The 5812-nt window shown below is 39.4% G+C and overlaps 1 long non-coding RNA gene across 1 annotated transcript; it reads left to right on the forward strand.

The window, feature by feature from the left end:
* Positions 1 to 1431: 1431 nt before the first annotated feature.
* LOC143048431 (uncharacterized) lies at positions 1432 to 1929 on the forward strand. The gene is made up of 2 exons (XR_012969828.1): positions 1432 to 1670; positions 1881 to 1929. It is a non-coding gene; the product is annotated as an uncharacterized LOC143048431 (long non-coding RNA).
* Positions 1930 to 5812: the final 3883 nt, after the last annotated feature.

Genomic DNA, 5812 nt, shown 5'->3' on the forward strand with positions numbered 1-5812 from the left:
TGAACTCCGAGGAACCGTTCTTCAAACCGTTCGTGAATGTCCATCTGTTAGGTTTCATTGGTTTACGTTATCGAAGGATGTGACTCTACATGGAATTAAACTTGTCATGCGAAACTTGTCGGTGTGACATTAATTTATTGGAAACTACTTCAGAAGAAAAGCATAACTGGTACCATCGAAATACTTATTACGCGACGATTTTTTTCTCTCGAAATGACCATAAATAATATTAAACATAAGCTATGATGGAATCGTTTTGTTTTTTTAAATAGTAAATAGATTTAACTGAAAGTAATTATGATAGTAACAACTCGTTACTATGCGGGTTCTCTGGATGCCCATATCATCAAATACGAATATTTCTCGTAAGAGTGGCAATACCTTATACTTTATTTGTATGTTGGTTCGTAAGTGGTAAACGACACTTTCAGTGCCATTGTCTGAAGAATAGTAAACGAGAAAGAACCACAGATACTCAGAAGTAAAATCAAGCAAATAATTCTAGATGTTAACAAAGTGACTCACAAAGCATTGTACTAGATTTAATAAAACATAACATTTTTACAATCCAAAAATACAACTATAAACAAGAGTTTCGTGCATAATAAATAATAGTAGATAAAGCGACGGAAGCTTCGTGATTTACGTTTACTGGGGTAGGTCAGCATTGCTATTGAAACAGAAATTTATAAGGTTTGTTATGCAATTGGTCATATACAGTTTCCTTTATGTGCTGACTCACAATTTACCAGCCTAGGCTTTAGTGACTGCTGAACATCAAATGGAATGGTCCACTATTAAACAAATATAAAATATTGTAACCAAAAAGATAAATTTTCTATGAAATAATTGATTTTCTTTCTACAATAATAAAAATTTTCACAACGGAAATTACATTGCATGCAGTTATTCAATCATTATATTTTAACATGAAAGGCGTTCTCCATGCAGTCTCTGGTAAACGGCTAATACAGGATGTTAAACATGTAAATGTTACATAATAGAGATTACGTGAATCTTAGAAATTACTTCAAGTACAATCTTATACCTTATTTCAGGTTATCTTGTATTATTTTTAATTCATTTCATTTATTAATTGAGTGTTTGAATTGGTATTTATCACGTTTACATTGACAGAATTTCACCCATTTTTTTTAAAGACTAAACTCTTTCAAAGCTGTTATATATTGATATCAAAGTGTAGACAAACAGAACTTGAATGTTGAATGTTAGAAAACACTACGTTAGTATTTACACTGTTCTGTTTCACAATTTTGCAATGTATATATAAATGTAAATACAACACAATCGTTAAAATTGATTGCCCGAAGAACAGATGAGACGACAATGTTTTTCAGTTCCCTTTTCTCTCAATTTGGAGCAAAACTACGATTTAGTTCCTACTCAACTTTTTTAGTAAAAAAAACTATTCTGTTACACCGTTCCGTAATTTATATAGTTCGTTTGATTATATTCTTAATCTATTTATGTGTTCCAGTTTAGGAGGATTATTCATCTTTAACCTTATAAGAACATTAAAACATTGTATCATCGCTACCTTTCCCCTGCTCACACGGATCTCAAACCGAACATTGCAAGGTCATACCAGTTCTGGAGAACTTTTCAAAGGACAAACGTCATCTAGGACACAATTCGTGGCTAACCACAGAGTGAGTTAACTTTACAACATTGTTTTTGAAGCCTTCAAATTACTCTATACATATTTGAACATTCTCTCTGTGAAACACTGGAAATTTAACTGCTCTTGAAAGTACAACATTTTCTCGGATTCAACGGACTGTGCTATCTATTACTTTTGACATTTCGTTTTAATAACATTAATTGAACACACATAAAATTGTATTTTATTTGTTTTTCAGCTTTTTACCATATGTCAGATTGGTTCATAATTAAAGTATCAGCACCTGATAGTCTTTTCTCCTTGAGCCCAATCGTCGGTTATACTTAATGGTCAGGCCATTACAGTAACTAGTCTGTGACTTGCCTGTTGTGTCTCACAGATAACGCCACTCCACGTTAGTTATACAGCTACATAACAACCTACCTGTTGAGCCCTGCATGTACGCGTCATCCCTTGACGTACAGTAAATTGACAACAACTTGTCTACACATCTCCTGAACAGGAAATACAACGGAGCATCGTTCGTAGCTGTTACCTTGACACTACGCAACACAGCTTGTGCGTCCTAGGCAGCAAACCAACAACGTTGAACTAACACTGCCTACAAATAGTTGATTTACATCATGGATCTCAGTCACAAAGAACAACAAGAAGAAGTTCAGCCCCCCGAGGGAGATGTCACTGAAGAACCAGAAGAAAATCCGTCTGAAACAACAAACTTAGGTGAAAGCGCCGAGACTAGGCGAGTACGTGAACTTACCGAAAGGGGACAGGGAGCCTTTATAGAAAAACGTGACAAGTTCTATAACGACTTAGAGGCCCTATGGTCAAACCTAGAATCTAGATTATTAGAAACAACCAAGGCTCCTAACGACCTCCAGCAATTGTTAACAGCACAAGATAAAATTGTACAAGCCTGTACTAATTATCGCAGGCTCACAGACGAGTACTTGCAATTTCTCAAAAGTACAAAAACATTAGATAGCCTTCAAGACATTGATACCTGCAAATTATCAACGGATATCCGAATGTCTAAAGTTGACCTGACAATTGAAGCTTTGCACGAACATCGCCTTACCTTGACAAAGGCTAAATCAACAAAAACGAGGACATCTAAGGGCAAGAAAAGCTCGCACAGTGGGAGCTCACACGCCTCCGACATGTCGAGCCTAGCTAGGAGAAAGCATGCCAAGGCAGAGTCCGCTAGATCAAAGATAGCCTTTGCCGAGCAAGAAGCTACCCTCCTTAAGCAGGAGGCCGTTTTACAGGAAGAGACCCTATATAGACAAACAGAAATCAAGGCCGAAATGGAACAAGAAGCTATCCGTGCAAAACAAGAGGCCGCTTATAGAAAAGCCGAAGCGGAACAAGAGGCCGCACATAGAAAAGCTCGAATTGAACAGGAGGAAGAGCACATCAAAGCTAAAAAAGAACAGGAGGCCGTTCGCATGAAAACTCAAATGGAACAGGAAGCCGCACGTGCGGTCCGAGAAAAAGCCGAACTTAAGGCCGCTATGAACATTCTCGAAGCAAAAAGAGAAGCTGCAGCCGCAGAAGCCGAGGCTCGTATCCTGGAAGACGACGGCAGCCAAGCAGTTAGCGATCTCCCTGACGAAACGGAAGACCCGCTCCAGCGCGTGCAAGATTTCGTCAATAAACTTCCTGAATCAACTGTTGTAAAGGAAGTAACAGAACCTCAAAGGAAAAGACAAATTCCTGTTAAAATTGAGCTGAGTCATGAAGCACCAGCGTTCGTGCCATCTGTGGCACTGAACTTGCCATCACAAACACCTAAGGTCTTGCCTACACGTGCTAAGTCACCAGATGTTAATGCATTCCCAGATCTGGGAACAATAACTAACATAGGAAAACAGGGCGTTTCAGAAAAGATCCCTGTCTTACACCAAAATCAAGGCGTCATAGAAGAGATCCCTGTTTCACACCAAAAACAAGGCGTAATAGAAGAGAACCCTGTAGCATACCAGCAACAAATCAATCCCACGTCGGAGATAACTAGATTTCTTTTACGCAAAGACCTATTATTCTCCAGGCTAACAAATTTTAATGACCAGGCAGAATCCTTCCATACATGGAAATCTAGCTTCAAAAACGTCATAGACGAATTACAAGTTTCTGACTCGGAACAAATAGACCTACTGATAAAGTGGCTAGGGCCAGAGTCTGGTAAACATGCCATGAGTATTAGGGCATCAAATGCAAACAACACTACTAGAGGCTTACAGAGGTTATGGCAAAGACTGGATGAGCGATATGGTGCTCCAGAAATGTTGGAAGCCTCTATCAAGAGTAAACTCGTCAATTTTCCTACCTTGACGAACAAAGATAACGCACGTCTTTATGACTTGTCTGATATTCTATCAGAAATCGAATATCACAAGGAAAATCGCAAGCTGGGATGTTTGCTTGCTTATTTCGATTCTTCGTCCGGTATAAATCCTATTGTGGAAAAACTACCATACGGACTCCAAGAAAAGTGGATAACAAGGGCTTCAAGATACAAGTCCAAATATGAAGTTGCCTTTCCGCCATTCACAGAATTCTCTGCCTTCATCAGGGAAATGAGCAAAATTAAGAACGATCCTGGGTTCATCTTTGGATCAAAAGTAACACCAAATACAAAAGACTCTACGCCAAGGTTCACACCTCAGACGTACTCTAAAGTCAACGTCCATAAGACGGCTGTTGAACAGCAAACTGAAAACAGCAGTCAACAACAAAATCTGTGTATCCTACACAAGACAAAGCATACCTTGAATGAATGCCGAGCATTCCGAGCCAAACCAATCGAGGAACGCAAGGAACTGTTAAGACAAAACAATGTGTGCTACAAGTGTTGTGAGTCAACCACACACAGAAGTCGGGACTGCAACGCAAGTATCAGTTGTAACGAGTGTGGAAGTGAACGACATACCACAGCACTTCACATCACTAGACCACAACAATCTGAAAGTTCCCAGTTTAGCTCACCCAGACAAGCCTACGGCGGGGAGCAGACAGAGTCAGCTGAAACAAAGTTAACCTCTGTAAGTTCGATCTGCACAGAGATCTACAAAGATCATAAGAGCGAGAAATCTTGTGCCAAGATATTACCTGTGGACGTGTACCACAAGGACAAGACAAACAAAATTATCAGGATGTACGCCATTATTGACGACCAAAGCAACCGGTCTCTTGCCTCGCCTGAATTCTTCAGTTTGTTTAACGTTCGGGAGAAACCTGAAAACTACTCTCTTACGACATGCTCCGGCAGAGTAGCTACTTCCGGGAAAAGAGGAAAAGATTTCGTCATAAAATCTGTACATAGTGACGTACAATTTGATCTGCCTACATTAATTGAATGTAAAAATATTCCCAATCATCGAGACGAAATTCCTACTCCTGAAGTTGCAATGCATCATCCTCATCTGAAAGAACTCAGAGGAAGCATTCCACCAATAGAGGAACGTTGTCAAATTCTTCTCCTTATTGGAAGGGACCTTATAGAGGCACACCACGTCCTTGAACAACGCCTAGGACCATCCCGAACTCCATTTGCCCAAAAGTTGAGACTTGGTTGGGTCATAATTGGAAATACATACATTGACAAGCAAACTTCTCCTATTCAAGTCAACACAAAGATAACTAACGTTTCAATCACGGAATCAGAACAACGTCTTGCCTCAAGACCGGAAATAGCCGTCAAGGACAAGAATCCAATTGTTGTTCAGTATAACGACACAAACTTTCATTCGAATGCCAAGGTCGCCAAATCGCATTCAATGCAATCCCTTGAATGTACAGGACCTAGTACCAAGCCTGGTTAACGCACAAATTCATCTAAAGGGACATCACTCGCGTCACTAAAAGCAAAATCTGTGACTTCTATAGAAAAATCTATAGATAAAGAAAGTTTCAATCCGAAATCAACAGAACCTAAAGTTCATGGAGAGGAAATCAATAGCATTCACAAACCTATTCCGAAAGAAGGACCTCTTGCCAATCTCAATCTGCCATTGCATGAGCAACGTCTACTACGAGGAGGAAGCAGTATTGTCAAATCTGACTTGAATATAAATGAAAAGGAACCAGTAGTCTTATCTGGACATCGTCACAGAGTAACACCTTTTCTTGGACATTACTACGACAAAATCAAACATAGAGGACGCCTAA

This window comes from Mytilus galloprovincialis, chromosome 10, assembly GCF_965363235.1.
Source record: "Mytilus galloprovincialis chromosome 10, xbMytGall1.hap1.1, whole genome shotgun sequence".
Taxonomy (NCBI): domain Eukaryota; kingdom Metazoa; phylum Mollusca; class Bivalvia; order Mytilida; family Mytilidae; genus Mytilus; species Mytilus galloprovincialis.